This window comes from Camelus dromedarius, chromosome 3 (genome assembly GCF_036321535.1).
Source record: "Camelus dromedarius isolate mCamDro1 chromosome 3, mCamDro1.pat, whole genome shotgun sequence".
Lineage (NCBI taxonomy): Eukaryota > Metazoa > Chordata > Mammalia > Artiodactyla > Camelidae > Camelus > Camelus dromedarius.
Genome location: NC_087438.1, coordinates 29,866,160 through 29,882,781, shown reverse-complemented (window position 1 = coordinate 29,882,781; position 16,622 = coordinate 29,866,160). Strand labels below are relative to the sequence as shown.

General features: G+C 35.4%; 1 long non-coding RNA gene across 2 annotated transcripts in view; it reads left to right on the top strand.

Annotated features, from left to right (window-relative positions):
• Nucleotides 1–16,622, top strand: part of LOC105107019 (uncharacterized) — a 75,590-nt gene that overhangs the window by 41,082 nt on the left and 17,886 nt on the right. For both annotated transcript variants that reach the window (XR_838814.3, XR_010378186.1), the window contains exon 5: nucleotides 11,907–11,938. This is a non-coding gene — a long non-coding RNA (uncharacterized LOC105107019). The remainder of the gene's footprint in view (nucleotides 1–11,906; nucleotides 11,939–16,622) is intronic.

The window sequence follows — 16,622 nt, the reverse complement described above, 5'->3', positions numbered from 1 at the left end:
CTTACTAGTCTATTATGATCCAGGAAATGTTTACCCCTTGTTGCTCATTCCCATACCTGGAATCACACTATTATAATTATTTTATGCAGGGTTATAAATTTTATCTATTTCTTCAAGATGTTTAGCCATCATCAATCTTGTTGGAGGCCTAGTTATACAATGTAGACAACAATCTTATCAAATAGACAGGATATAAGTAATACAGCTAATAACATTAATAAAGTCATGAGTAAGGATTTAACCATTGAGGAGTTACATTTTTGGGGTTAAAATTTTGCTTGTGTTTCTGATTAAGCTTGAGTGATCTTATAAGAAAATTCATATTTATGGTCAGGCTCAGAGCAGGTATTATTAATTGGCCAGGTGAGGTCTCCCACCTTGTAATGTCAACAGTGGCCTAAACAGAACTATCATTTCTTTTTAGAATAAATTTTCTGCAGCTATCTAGTTAGAGCCTTGGAGTAGGGAAACCCACCAAAGTAACACAGAAGTACTAGATGTAGGTAATTTACCATAAACCTAACAATTGGATTAGTTCATAATCAAAAGTATGAACAATTATCAAAGTAATTGGTAAACAGGCCTGGTCCAGTGTCTTGGGTCAGCTGTCTACCTCAACTGTCATCTTCTTCTCATCCTGGCCTGGTAGCTTCTTCTCCATTTGAGCATTGTTTTAAGGCGAGCAGTACTCTATAGGCCAGTGCACTGAAGGGGCTCTTTCTGACTGGAAACTAATCTAAAAGTCAATTTCCTTTAGCTTTCACTGTGTATGGCATAGTTAAGTGTACCCAGTAAAGGGTCCTTCCATTCAGGTTGGAGACAGTTCTTTAAGTCATGTCTGTTCCAGTATGTATAATCCCCTGGTTGCAGGTCATGGAGCATCAGATCTTTACCCAAGGATAGGTTACTGAGCTTCAGAAACAAACCTAGAATGTCCTTAATAATTTAATTAAACTTTACAGCAATGTAATATAACAGCAAGGAAAGATCTGGGAAGTGTCTTAGTAAATATAGACCTCAATCAACAAAACTAGAATTTAATATCCACTAAAATATAATCTTTTTCTCTCTAAAGTTACCCTCATTTTTATCAAATATAGCCAAATCAAGATTAATTTGTTTACAAGTTAAGTCTGATTATTTGATCATATAGGCTCTTTTAAATTGGCTGTGTTGGAACTTTTAATAAGGAGTCTCAGACTAGAATTTTAATAAGGTTTCCCAAGGCCAGGAAAGCCACGTCAAGGGTTGTCATATATTTTTGCCTTACAGATTTCGGTAAATTGCTTTCTCTTTAAGGTCCTTAAAATACCTTGAGATTCCTATATCTGTTAGATGATCTTTCTAACTTATCTGAGAGAGCCACTGGGGACATAAGAGTTTTCAGTCTCTGGAGGGATCACATAGAAAAGATAACTGTTCCAAGTTTGCTTACGTAGGTATAATTCATCAAATTGCTGTGAGTCATAAGTAGCTTAAGGAGAAGAGTTTCTTTATGTCTGGGAAACAGATTAAAAGCCAGTAATATTTCAGACAAAATCAAAAATTATAACCATATTCATCAGTTTACTTAGTCCCACATAACTAATCCTTTTGTTAACAGTTTTATGAAATCAGTTTTATCAGACCTTTAAAATTTTTACTCAGTTTAGTTTAATGCTATAGTTTGAAATTTATTAGAAACCAGTAAATCTCCTTGAAGAAAAAGCATTTTGTAAAATCATCAGAATAAAACAATAACTGTCTATAAATGACAAAAGATTTAAAAGCATGGTTAAACACCATTACACTGTAATTGATAAATAAACCTGGTCACAATAACCAGAATTATGACTGGTAACATTTCAGATATACCAGAATTTTAGGGAATCCACGTAAATTCTAGAATATCTGTATTAATAATATTTTCTCATACAATATAATCTAGGAAGATTTATTATTCATTTGACAATACTTTCCATGTTATTTAACATACCAAATGAAGCTGACTACTTTAAAATCTCTTTGGGATGTATCAGGGGCCCTCTGTAGCATCCCAAAGTTAACTGGAGAGCAAAAGAACTTTATAATCAGAAATTGATATTTGGGAAGCTTGTTAAAAGTTTTCAAAACACTTGGTCAGATAAAAGTACAGATCACTGTAAAGTAGTACTTACTCATTAACAAGAAAATATTTTAAAGGTAAAGGCAGAACAGATCACTTAAGGAGTATGAGTAGCTTTACAATCTGTTACTGAAGGCAGATTAACATTTTAAGAAAACTTTGTCCTCTTAACAGAGAGAAAACCAAATCTGGTCTTGTACTGGGTTACTTCTAAGATTCATTTACTTTGACCAAATTTATTCTAAACTTAGTCAATCCCGACAATATACAAAACTCTTTCCTCAGGGTTCCTCTGCCACAAACCTTCCACAACTTTTTATATCATATTATTTTGTCCCTTATTTTCTCTTTCATTCAGAAGTAACCAGCTTCAGGACAAAGTTACTATTTTCCATTAACAAAATACAATTCCATTCCTTATATCTTCCTTTACACATTCACCTTACTTTCCTAGGATACTGAGATGTTTTTCTTAATAATAGAGAATTTTTCAGGGTGGCACCAACCATTTATTAATATTTCTAAACACCTTTAGTTTCGCTGTAATGTTACAGAAACAACAGGCCAGTCAAGAAACAAGCACCACTCGGAGGGTTGGAGTACTCAGATGTATTACACCAGCGGGCTCAGAGGGGCTTCTGCTCCAAAGCTCTGAGCACCTTCAAGATGTGCACATGAGGTTTTATAGGGTAAAGTACAAGCTTGGGGTATTTGGCCAATAGGCATGGAACAGCTTTAGCAGCAGCATCGTCACAAAGGTGGAGGTGGGGAGGCAGCAAACCAACATTCCAAAGCCAGATATGTATCTTTGAAAATCCAGCTGGCTAGCAAAAAAACATAAACAGCAAACCAACACTAATTAACTTAGATTTACAAGTTAGTCTAGCAGAACTCAGATCAGTATTCCAATACTTAGATTTGTGAGTTATCTTGTTAGACCAGCCCAGCCTCTCCTTCGCATTCCTAGACCTGAGTTATCTTGTCAGACCAGCCCGGTTTTTCCTTCACAGTAAGAGGAAGTCAAATGTTAAATAATTAATGTTTCAATCTTACTTTATCTGAAAATGGCATAGCTATTTAATAAACTCCCATCATTTAACTTAATTTAGCACAACTTTAGAATTTAAAGATACCAAATATTTAGAGATTATCTTAAGCATATATTTTAAAAAATGTATTTTAAAGAATTTACCCAAAAGCTGTCATCTCATTTTAATTTACTTAGAATTTTATCACACCACATTACTATTATTTTTTTTAGCAGTAGAAATATATCTATAATATATACAGAGACTTATAAACAAAAGCTAGAGATCTCATAGCTTCACTTTAAAACTTACTTATGAGTTAAGTATTACAGTATAAATTTACTGCTTATAAATAACAGTTGGAGTAAGCTGAATTTGCTAGCTCAAATCACTAAGGCTTACTATTTATGAAAAAGACATTTAAGATTTCTTGACAAAGTCTGAAGGAGCCGTCAGAGTTCTGAGTTCTAAAATGCCAAAAATTTCTTTGGCCTCAAGTTTTATCTCATTGAGCTAATTAGGCTCATTCCTAGGTCATTGTTTGCTGTATTTACATTTCTGATCTGCAAGACAAAGACAGTTGCTTCCAGTTCCCCAAAGAACTGGTCTGTCACCTAGGCCGAATTGTATCTCCTTAATTTGCTTTTCTGTATCAGTGAGAAGAGCTGTAAACAAAGAATTCCATGTTTTAAAACTTTAAGGTTTACTTTATCATGTCTTAAAAGCTTGCAGAAGGTGTTTAGTAAGATCTCTTTTCCTTGAGTTATAAGTTAAACCCAGGGTAAATCTCTTACTATTTTATTAACCCCTGAATATTAGTTTTTTGTTTTACTTTATATTGGATGGCTCAGGTAACTCTATTGGTTTCCTTTAGTTTGTTTAATTAATATTTTCTGAGGGACAGATATGTGCCCACCCTTATAATACCAAGAAGGGAAGCATTTTTCTATTGAAACATATCTATCCCACAACATAATTAAGCAAAAGAGGTTTATATAAAGCCCATTTAAATATACCAATTTTACAAATTATCTCAATTTTATTAACTCTTATACCTTTAATTTTAATATTCATTAAGTTTAATAATTTTTATTTCTAGAAGGAGTGCCAGAAGCCTTTTTCTTTTATTTCTTGTCCACTTTATCTAATTTTATATAAAAGTCTCTGGGATCCCCAAGTTTGAGCCAAAGGACTTAGGCCCTTGTCAATTTTTAATTTGATTAATTGGTCTGTTGCCCCAATCATTGATCAAATATTTCAGTCTATATATATTTTTTCCAGCCCTATAAATACATACATTTTTAACTGGGGTAAATAAAGCGGACTTGTTTGAACTTTAATGTTGGGGACCAGTATGTGATCCCTTTGGCCTTTTCACTTTTTAACTTTACGTAGTGTAGTATCAAAACCTTGTATCTAAATCCAAAAATGTCCATTTTATTTATCCCATTCAAAATAACCATTTAAAAACATTTATCCATTTGGGATAAGTCCCTTTTTTATTTTTTCTCTTTAAGAAAAAACCTGACATTTTTACATTCCTTTTTCCAGTTACTCAACCTAATTAACATTAATGATTCTAATGTTTTTATTAGCATCTCTAAAACCATTGAGGGGAAAGGAAAAACACAAATGTAGCTTTTCTAACCTTTTTTTAAAAAATCTAAGTTCGTAGGTTAACCATTAGATATATTTTTCCACCTTTAAACTTGATTGATAAACTTGATTGATTTTAATAGGTACCAATAAAATAGCTGTTTATAATGAGAGCTCTCTTAACTTTCACCAATTTAGAAGTTTTTCCAAATTAAAGGATCCATTATATGGCCATCAATATATATATATAGTGATTTTAAACCAATAAGATGAAGAGGCTTTTCCACATGAGAGTGGGGGGTGTTGCCTAAATAAAATTCAAAAGTTTACTCCCCAAAAGGTAAAGGCCTTTGTGGTCCAGGCTGATATAACAAAGGTTAAAATGGCAAAATGCCTGAGAATTGGTACAATCAAAGAATTGCTGAGAATCCCAATTTATTTCCTTGGCTACCATATGTGCACAATACTTGTACCTTTGCATGTCAGAGTCCAAGTTTTCCTTTGAAAAAAAAAGGAAACACACACACACACACACACACACACACACACACACACACACACACACACACACACACACACACACACACACACACACACAAAAAACACCTGGAGAAAGATAAAACATTTACATTTCAAGGACACAGGAAGAGAAATCCAAGTTCCCCCTAAAGGGGCTTTTGTTTTTATAAGGTCAGAATTCCAAAAAAAAAGGAAAAGTTTTTATCAGGCCTGGATAGTTATGTTCAGAGTGAGTTTTTTTAATTTCCCAATTAAAGTTGTATGTTTTGTACGTACATAAACCAGGCTGGGGTATTAGTTGGAGGCCGGCAATCTGTCATTTCTTTTTCTTTTGTTTCGTAAGTTCTGTTTCCCATTCTAAGGTCTGGTTGTCAGAATAAAATCGCTAGTAGGTGTCGACTGAAATAAATGCACAGCCTAAAAGTTAAGAGTTATGTTTTACCTGGTGGGAGGACTCGAGCCGGGATGACAGCCTCTCAGATGGCTCTGAGGGACTGCTCTGAAGAGGTAGGGGAGGAGCCAGAATATTTAGGAGCTTTACAACAAAGACCAGGTAGGTGGAACAATAAAAGATTACTTGTTATCTAAAGAAAACGAGGCATCTCAAGTTCAAGAATTTAGTGCATTTCTATGTGTGGGAGGAAGCAAACATTTGGGTTCACTGAATTCATTCCTTTGACAAGCACCTGGCTATCTAAGGCCATTATCTTTCCTTTCTTGTTCTGAGTCCCCTCAGAGTGCACCACTGTGAGTGGCTGCAGAGGCTGGGCTGCAGGCCTGTCCCCACTTGGGGGTGGTGGCAGCTGCTGAGGACTTGGTGTCAACATTCTTTGTTTAGTGATATGGTTGCAGTATTTTCACTCACAATGGAGTATTTTTGTTCACACCATCTGCTTTCTTGGAGAGACCAGATGAATATGGCTGAGTCTCTTCTGGTTCTTGGATCTTCCATATTGGTTGATAATCCTGAGATTTATTTGTGGTGTGTAACAGGTACCTGTACCTGGTGCCTCAGTTGAAAGAGACTGGGATGGGGGGTGGTGCCCACTCAATTGAAAGATAGGAGGAGGAACTCTGAAAGACACTGGGCTGTCTGGGCTGAGTGGTTAGGTTGGAGGCTGATCTGACACCTTTCCTCAATTTGACTGCCTTACTGAATTTGTTGGGATAAAAGTAAAGATATTACATGAGAGTTTCCCTCTGAAGAAGAGGGACAAGACTCCTTCTGGTTGGTTATGGCTTTCTCTGGCAACTGAGAAATTTACAGAAGCGATGAAGGCAAGAGTCCTCATACTGTGTAGTGGTCCCATAGGGAAACTCATTAATTTAAAAACTTGCTCATCCAGGGATCATCTGAGTACCCACAGTGGTCTAGTTAGACTATGACGGGAGACTCTAAGACACGAGAGGGATGCAATGACTGGGGTTATGCCTAGAGGAGTTAAGCTTACAAGCAGCACACTGGCCCACCATGTAATTTTATTAGTGAATTTTATCCCCCACAAATTCAACTTTAAAATGGGAAATAGAGCCTGTCAAACAGAGAAATGAGGGGGTATCAGGAAACCAGCCTTGGACTAACACCCCAGCCAGGTTTATGTATGTACAAAACTTACAAGTACTTAACTTAATTAGTAATTAAAGGAAAATGTTGCCCAGAAAGTGGCCCAAATGGGCTCTTTATTGCATATAGTGTTGTTAGAGAAAGGTGGGTTGATAAAACATCTCTTCACGTTGTGACCCTGAGGGAACAAGTCCTTCCTGGAGAACTTGCTTTTCTCTCCCAGTGCCTTGAGACAAGGGCTCTCAGGAACATCTATTTTATCTGTAATTCCTGAGACTGAGAAAAAGAGAGAGGGCTTTTAAAATTGAACTTATTCCAACTGTTATTTATAAACTAGTGAGTTTTGTATTGTAATGCCTGATTCATGACTAAGTTTTAAAATGAAGCTATGAGACCTGGTTGTGCCTTCTGTATGTCTCTATGTGTGCATTATAAATATGTCTTTACCTTTGGATGGTAATATCAAAACTAATTTGTAAATGAGCTCTACTTAGTTGGCTTAAAGGAAATTAAGAGCATATATGAATTCTCAGAAATATAAAAAAAACAGGCCAGAATGAATTCCAGGTTCACATGAACTGGGAAATATTTGGTATTCAAGTTCATTTAAGTTTGTCAGTTATAATTAATATAGATATGTCTTTATTTTCTTAGGCTTTTATTATGCATAATTTAAAAAAATATATTTTTATTAAAGTATAGTCAGTTTACAATGTGTCAGTTTCTGGTATACAGCACAATAATTCAGTTATATCATAACATACATATATGCATTTTCATATTCTTTTTAACCATAAGTTACTACAGGATATTGAATATAGTTCCTTGTGCTATACAGTGTAAATTTTGTTGTTTATCTATTTTAGGTATAGTAGTTAGTATCTGCAAATTTTGAACTCCCAATTTATCCTTTCCCCGCCCCCCTCCCCAGTAGCCGTAAGTTTGTTTTCTCTGTGAGTCTATTTCTGTTTTGTAAATAAGTTTGTCTTTTTATTACATTCCACATATAAGTGATATCATATATTTTTTCTTTCTCTTTCTGACTTCACATAGAATGACGTGCTCCAGGTCCATCCATGTTGCTGCAAAGGGCATTTTATTATTTTTTTTATGGCTGAGTAGTATTCTGTTGTATAAATATACCACAACTTCTTTATCCAGTCCTCTGTTGATGGATATTCATGTTGTTTCCGTGTCTTGGCTACTGTATATTGTGCTGCTGTGAACATTGGGGTGCATGTTTCTTTTCAAATTTAAGTTCCCTCTGGATATATGCCCACGAGTGGGATTGCTGGATCATATGGTAAGTCATTTTTAGTTTTTTGAGGAATCTCCATACTGTTTTTCATAATGGCTACACCAAACTACATTCCCACCAACAGTGTAGGTTTTCCCTTTTCTCCATACCCTCTCTAGCATTTATTGTTTGTGAATTTTTTAATGATGGCCATTCTGACTGGTGTGAAGTGATCCTTCATTGTAGTTTTGATTTGCATTTTTCTGATAATTAATAATATTGAGCATTTATTTCATGTGCCTATTGGCCATCTGTATGTCTTCATTGGAGAACTGCTTTTTTAGGTCTTCTGCCCATTTTTGGATTGGGTTGTGTTTTTTTTTTTTTTTTTTTTTTTTTTTTTTTTTTAAGTTGTATGAGCTGTTTATACATTCTGGAAATTAAGCCCTTGTCAGCCTCACCTTTTGCAAATATTTTCTCCCATTCTGTAGGTTGTCTTTTTGTTTTGCTTATTGTTTCCTTTGCTGTGCAAAAGCTTTGAAGTTTAATTATGTCCCATTTGTTTATTTTTGCTTTTATTTCTATTGCTAGTGTAGATTGCCCTAGGAGAACATTGCTGAGATTTATTTCAGATAATGTTTTGCCTATGTTTTCTTCTAAGAGGTTTATGGTGTCTTGTCTTATGTTTAAATCTTTAAGCCATTTTGAGTTTATTTTTGTATATGGTGTGCAGGAGTATTCTAACTTCATTGATTTACATGCAGCTGTCCAGTTTTCCCAACATCATTTAATGAAGAGACTGTCTTCTCCATTGTATGTTCTTGCCTCCTTTGTCAAATATTAATTGACCAAAAGTTTGTGGGTTTATTTCTGGGCTCTGCTCTGTTCCATTGATCCATATGTCTGTTTTTATAGCAATACCATGCTGTCTTGATTACTGTAGCTCTGTAGTATTGTCTGAAGGAGGTTATTCTGGGAGGGTTATTTCTCCAGCTTCATTCTTTTTCTTCAATAAGGCTTTGGCAATTCTGGGTCTTTCATGATTCCGTATAAATTTTAGGATTATTTGTTCTAATTCTGTGGAAAATGTTCTGGGTAATTTGATAGGGATTGCATTAAATCTGTAGATTGCTTTTGGGTAGTATGGTTATTTTAATAGTAATTCTTCTAATCCACGAACATGGGATAGCTTTCCATTTCTTAAAGTCATCTTTAATTTCCTTTGTCAGTGTTTTGTAGTTCTCTCCATATAAGCCTTCCATTTCCTTGGTCAGATTTATTTTTAAGTATTTTATTTTTTTGGATGCAATTTTAAAAGGGATTGTTTCTTTTCTTTCCTTTTCTGATATTTCATTGTTAATGTAAAGAAATGCCACTGATTTCTGAATGTTAATCTTGTATTCTGCTACCTTGCCGATTCTTTTGTCAGATCAGCCTCCAACCTAACCACTCAGCCCAGACAGCCCAGTGTCTTTCAGAGTTCCTCCTCCTATCTTTCAATTGAGTGGGCACCACCCCCCATCCCAGTCTCTTTCAACTGAGGCACCAGGTACAGGTACCTGTTACACACCACAAATAAATCTCAGGATTATCAACCAATATGGAAGTTTGAGAAGGATTGGTATGAGCTCTTCTCTGTATGTTTTGATAGAATTTCCCAGTGAAGCCATCTGGTCGTGGACTTTTGTTTGCAGGGAGGTTTTTTATTGCTGATTCTATTTCATTTTTAGTGATTGGTCATTGATTTTGTATGGCTCCTCGGTGCTCCTTTCTGTTTGCTAGATTGGATACTGTCTGATTTGTGAATGATGGAATAAAGCCAATAGACCTTTAAAATTAACTCAGTTGAATTTTTTTTTTTTTTTTTTTAAATAGAGGTAAATACTATGTGAGACAACCTTCCAGGAAATTTCAGTCTGAGCCCATTTTGTGTACTGGAAATGTTCCTATGACCTTGTCTACCCTCCCCAGTGCTCTGTCTACTGTATTACTATAACATGTAACTAGTCCAAAAGTTGAGATAACACAAGACCCTGGAGGTGGGAGCCCCCAGTTCTGCATGTGGATGCTGGGGAAGGTTTTACAGTGCAGGTAATTCTTGTAGGGTTGAGCCTATTGTTGAAGGATGGTAAAAGTTTTTTATGTTGAATAATTAAAAAGATGTCAACAGGTGATTCTCCCTTGCCCTCTTTGCAGGGAGTTCTTGCTGACTCTTCCTCTCCCCCTTGAGAATCAGGAAATTGTATATGGGCCAGCGCCCTCTAGAGGTGATCTAGGGGGAGAACTCTGCCTGATAGGGATGATCTACATAGATCGAGACTACCCAACCTAATCAGAACTCTCTCTTAGGCTGTGCTAGGAAGTAAAAGGGACTATATAGATAATGAGAACCAGATCTCCAGGAATTGGGTAAGGTTAGAGGGGAGAGATCACCAGATGAATGCCTCTGAGGAACAATAAGAGTTAATAAAACTATTATTGAGTCATTGTTGGAGGTTGTCTGGGTAGCCAAGAATGTGGCTTCCTTACTTTTTAATGTATGTAAGATCTATCACATAATGTAGTCCATTAAAAATGGGCAAAAATTCACTGGAGCTCCTGCCTTCAAGAGGTAGGTCTATTTCCTCATTGCTTTCATTTAAATTGTCTATGTTACCCTGTAGAAGAAAGGATGTGAGATTTTCCAGACCTCAAGAGGTTTCACACCTTTCACTGATTTTTTTTTTTCACTTCCACACCATGAAGATGCAGCAAAGGCTGAGGATGGGATTGGTATTACTTGAAACATGAAAGCACATAATGTACTTGCCATGGAAAAAAGTTTGACTATTTAAAAAATTTATTGCCATATTTCAGAAATGATCCTTTTTCAAATTAGATAAAAGGTAGCTTTTCTAATCTGATACAAATGGGGACAATTTAGGAGAGTGAAGCATTGAGATAATCAGAGCCTGAACTAAGGTAGTGGAGGTGAGGATGCTAATAAGAGGATAGTTTAACGGGTATTTCATATTTCTAAGTCTCATTCCTGAGCAAGGCTATTGATGACATTTTCATTTTCCAAACGGTTCCTTGACTGGAAGTAATTACAGATTTGTGTGCCAATGATTGAGATATCACTGACATATAAAAATTATAAATATTTAAGATACACAACTTGATATCTTGATATACATATATATTATGAAGTGATCACAATCATGCTAATTATGAACAAGAAAAATGTTGCCTGACATTTCAGTGAACAAAGACCATTACCTACCATTCCAGTAAACAACAAATGTTCCCTGTCATCAGCCATTGCAGCTGCCTCTGACAGCGCACCCTGAGGGGAATTCAGGATGGAGAAAATTAGGATACTGGCCCTAGAGAGTTAAGGTGTATGTCTAAGGAATAATTTCAGTGAGCCTAGATTCTTGCTTCTTTCCATACATAAAAAATTACCCAAATTCTTGAGATTCACTTTTAATAGTTAGCTGTGATCTCTTGATGTTGGACTACATATTTTTTTCCCCAACAAAAACTCCTATATATCCTGGCTCCTCCCTTTGGAACAGTTCCTCAAGTTGAGGCTGTCTCCTGGACTATAGTTCTCTGTAAGGTCCAAGAATAAAATAAAATTTGTAACTTCTAGGTTGTGTGTTTTTCTTCAGTCAACATATATATATATTATGTCTATGTAGTTACCATTTTGTGTGTGGGGGTGGGTGGGAAGGGGATTCAATCCCCTATAAGTGTACAATATAAAATTAACTGTAGTCCCTGTGCTGTACATCAGATCTCCAGAAATTATTCATCTTGCATAACTGGAACTTGGTACCCTTTGGCTAATATCACTTTATTTCTCCCCCTGTGCAGCCCCTGGAAAATCACCATTGGACTCTGCTTCGGTGAGTTTGACTATTTTAGATTTTACATATAAGTGAGATCATGCAGTATTTCTGTGTCTTACTTTGGTTAGTGTATTGTCTTCCACCACCATTCACACTGGCAGGATTTCCTTCTTTATTAAGGCTGAATAATATTCCAGTGTGTAGCTGCATATATCACCTATCTCCTCAGTTTCTTTTTTTTAATTGAAGTACAGTTGATTTTCAATATTGTGTTTCAGAGGTACAGCAAAGTGATTCAGTTATATATATAACTGAATATATATATTCAGTTATATATATAACTGAATATATATATATATATATATATATCAGATGATTTTCCATTATAGGCAATTACAAGATGTTGAATATAATTCCCTGTGCCATACACTAAATCCTTGTTATCTATTTTCTGTGTAGTGTTTGTATCTGTTAATCCCCTATGCCTAATATGTTCCCCCTGCCTTTGGTGACCATAAATTTGCTTTCTGTGTCTCTGAGTATGTTTCTGTTTTGTATATAGATTCACTTGTATTTTTCAGATTCCACATGTAAGTGATACATAATATTTGTCTCTCTGCCTGACTTCACTAAATATAATATTCTCTAGGTTCATGTTGCTGCAAATGGCAACAATTCATTTTTATGGCTAAGTAATATTCCACTGTGTGTGTGTGTGTGTGTGTGTGTGTGTGTGTGAGACATCTTAAGCCAATTGTCTATTATTGGGTTGCTTCCATGTCTTGGCTATTGTGTTTGTTTGTTTTGGCGGGGGAGGTAATTAGGTTTATTTGTTTATTTTTAATGGAGGCACTTCGGGATTGAACTGGGACCTTGTGCATGCTAGGCATGCATTCTGCCACTGAGCTAGAGACTCCCCACTTGGCTCTTATAAATAGTGCTGCTGTGAACATTGAGGTGCACATATCTTTGAATTAGTTTTTTCTGGGTTTATACCCAAGTAGTATGATTGCTCTATCATATGTTAGCTCTATTTTTAGGTTTTAAAAGACGCTCCATAGTGTTTTCCACAGTGGTTGCACTAATTTACATTCCCACCAATAGTGTATGAGGATTCCCATTTCTCCACACTGTTTCCAGTGTTTATTTGTAGACTGATGATTGCCATTTGATGATAGCACCAATGAGGTACTGCCCCATTGTGGTTTTGATTTCCATTTTTCTAATAATTAGTAATGTTGAGTATCTTTTCATATTCCTGTTGGCCACTTGTGTCTCACTTGGAAAAATGTCTGTTTAGGTCTTCTGCCCATTTTTTCCCTACAGGTTATTTAATTGAGATACAGTTAATATACAATATTACATGTTACAGGTGTACAACATAGTGATTCACAGTTTTTAAATGTTATATTCCATTTATAGTTATTATAAAATATTATCTATATTCCCTGTGTTGTACAATATATCCTTGTAGCTTATTTATTTTAAACATAATGGTTTGTACCTCTTAATCTCCTATTCCTCTTTCCCCTTCCCTTTCCCACTCCCTACTGGTAGCTACTAGTTTGCTCTCTGTATCTGTGAGTGTTTCCTTTTTGTTATATTCACTAGTTTGTTGTATTGTATTTTTTGGATATTGCATATAAGTGATATCATATAGTACTGGTCTTTCTCTGTCTGACTCTCTTCACACAGCATAATACCCTCCAAGTCCATCCATGTTGTTGCAAATGGCAAAATTTTATTCTTTATGGCCAAGTAGTATTCCATTCTCTGTGTGTGTGTGTGTGTGTGTGTGTGTGTGTATGTGTGTATCACATCTTCTTTATCAGTTTATCTATTGTTGGACACTTAGTTTGCTTCCATATCTTGGCAATTGTAAATAATGATGCTATGAACAATGGAGTACATGTATCTTTTCATACTAGTGTTTTTGTATTTTTCAGATATATACCTAGGAGTTGAATTGCTGGGTCATATGGTAGTTCTGTTCAGTTTTTTGAGAAACCTCCTTACTGTTTTCCACAGTGGCTGTACCAACCAACAGTGTATGAGTGTTCCCTTTCTCCACATCCTTGCCAGTGTTTGTTATTTGTGGCCTTTTTGGATGATAGCCATTCTGACAGTTGTGAGCTGATATCTCACTGTGGTTTAATTTGCATTTCTCTTAACAATGTTGAGCATCTTCTCAAGTGCCTGTTGGCCATCTGTATGTCTTCTTTGGAAAAATGTCTATTCAGGTTTTCTGTCTGTTTTTTTAATTGGTTTTTTTTTTTTTGTTTTTTTTTTTTGATATTAAGTTGTATGAGCTGTTATGTGTTTTGTATACTAACCCCTTTCTGGTCATATCATTATCAAATATTTTCTCCCGTTCAGTAGGTTGTCCTTTTTCAATGGTTTCCTTTACTGTTCAAAAGATTTTAAGTCTGATTCAATAACAGTTGTTTATTTTTGCTTTGCTTTAGGAAATAGATCCAAAGAAATACTGCCATGATTTATGTCAGTGTTCTGCCTGTGCTTTATTCTGGGAATTTTATTGTCATGTCTTACCTTTAGGTCTTCAAGCCATTTTGAGTTTAATTTTGTATATGATGTGAGAGAGTGTTCTAATTTCATTGATTTACATGTAGCTGTTCAGCTTTCCTAACACCACTTGAAGAGACTGTCTTTTCTCCATTGTATACTCTTCCCCTTTTTGTCATTTATTAATTGATCATAGGTGCATGAGTTTATTTCTGGGCTCTCTACTGCATTGACCTACATGTCTTTTTTTGTGCCAATACCACACTGTTTTGATTACTGTAGCTTTATAGTATAGTCTGAAGTTTGCAGCGTTATCCCTCCAGCTTCCCCCCCCCCCCCCATCAGTATTGCTTTGGCAATTCTGGGTCATTTGTGTTTCAATATAAATTTTAGAATTATTTGTTCTAGCTCTGTGGAAATGTCCTGGGTATTTTGATAGGGATTGCATTAAGTCTGTAGATTGCTTTGGGTGATATGGCCATTTAGACAATATTAATTCTTTCTATTCAAGAGCATGGGATATCTTCCCATTTCTTTGGATTATCTTCAATTTACTTTATCAATGTTTTGTAGTTTTCAATGTATAGGTTTTTCACCTCATTGGTTAAGTTTATTCCTACATATTTTTTTGGTGCAATTTTAAAATGGGATTTTTTTTTTTATATTTCATTATTAGTGTAAAGAAATTCAACAGATTTCTCTATATTAATCTTGCATCCTGCTATCTTCCTGAATTTATTTATTCTGATAGTTTTCTGTGGAGACTTCAGGATTCTCTATACAGAGTAACATGTCATCTGCAAATAGTGAGAATCTAACCTCTTCCCTTCCAATTTGTGTATCTTTCATTTCTTGTCTGATTGCTGTGGCTAGGAATTCCAATACTATGTTGAATAGAAGTGGTGAGAGTGGGCATCTTTATCTTGTTCCTGAATTTAGCAGGGAGGCTTTCAGCTTTTCATTGCTGAGTATTATGTTGGCTGTGAGTTTGTCCTTTTAGTGTTAAGTTCCCTCTACACCCACTTTGGTGAGCGTTTTTACCATGAATGAAAGTTGAATTTTGTCAAATGGCTTTTTCTGTGTCTATTGAGATGATCATCTGTTTTTTATCTGTTAATGTTGTGTATCACATTGATTTTGCTTATATTGAACCATCCATATAACCCTGGAATGAATCCAACTTGATCATGGTGTATGATCCTTTTTATGTTGTTGGATTCACTTTGCTAATGTTTTGTTGAGGATTTCTGCATCTATGTTCATCGAAGATATTGTCCAGTAATTTTTTTGTAGTGTTTTTGTCTTGTTTTGGTATCAGGATAATTGTGGCTTCATAGAATAAATTTAAGAGAGCTCCTGCATCTTTAGTTTTCTTGGAATAGTTTAAGCAGGATAGGCAGAACCTCTTTATGTGTTTAGTAGAATTCTCCAGTGAAGCTGTTTGGTCCTGGACTTTTGTTTGGAGGGAATTTTTTAAAATTGCAGATTCTATTTCACTTCTAGTGATTAGTCTGTTCAAATCATGTGTTTCTTCTTGACTCAGTTTTGGCAGGCTTGATGATTTTAGAAACTTATCCATTTCTTCTAGGTTGTCCAATTTGTTGGCAAGTAACTGTTCAGTATTCTCTTAAGTTCTTTCTTTCTTTCTTTCTTTCTTTCTTTCTTTCTTTCTTTCTTTCTTTCTTTCTTTCTTCCTTTCTTCCTTTCTTCCTTTCTTCCTTTCTTCCTTTCTTCCTTTCTTCCTTTCTTCCTTTCTTCCTTTCTTCCTTTCTTCCTTTCTTCCTTTCTTCCTTCCTTCCTTTCCTTCCTTTCCTTCCTTTCCTTCCTTTCCTTCCTTTCCTTCTTCCTTCCTTCCTTCCTTTCCTTCCTTCCTTTCTTTCCTTCCTTCCTTCCTTGATATTTCTGTGATACCAGTTGTTGTTTCTCCTCTTTAATTTCTTATTTTGTTTATTTGGGTCCTCACCCTTTTCTTCTTGGTGGTCCTGGCTAGAGGTTTGTTGATTCTGTTTCTTTAAAAAACAAACAAACAAACAACAACAACAAAAAACACAGCTCTTAATTTTATCGATATCTTCTGTTGTTTTCTGGGTTTCTATTTATTTCCTCTCTAATCTTCTTTTCTTCTGCTGACTTTGGGTTTTGTTGGTTCTTTTTCAAATTCTTTTTGGTGGTAGGTTAGGTTATTTGGGATTTTTCTTCTTTCTTGAAGAAGACCTAT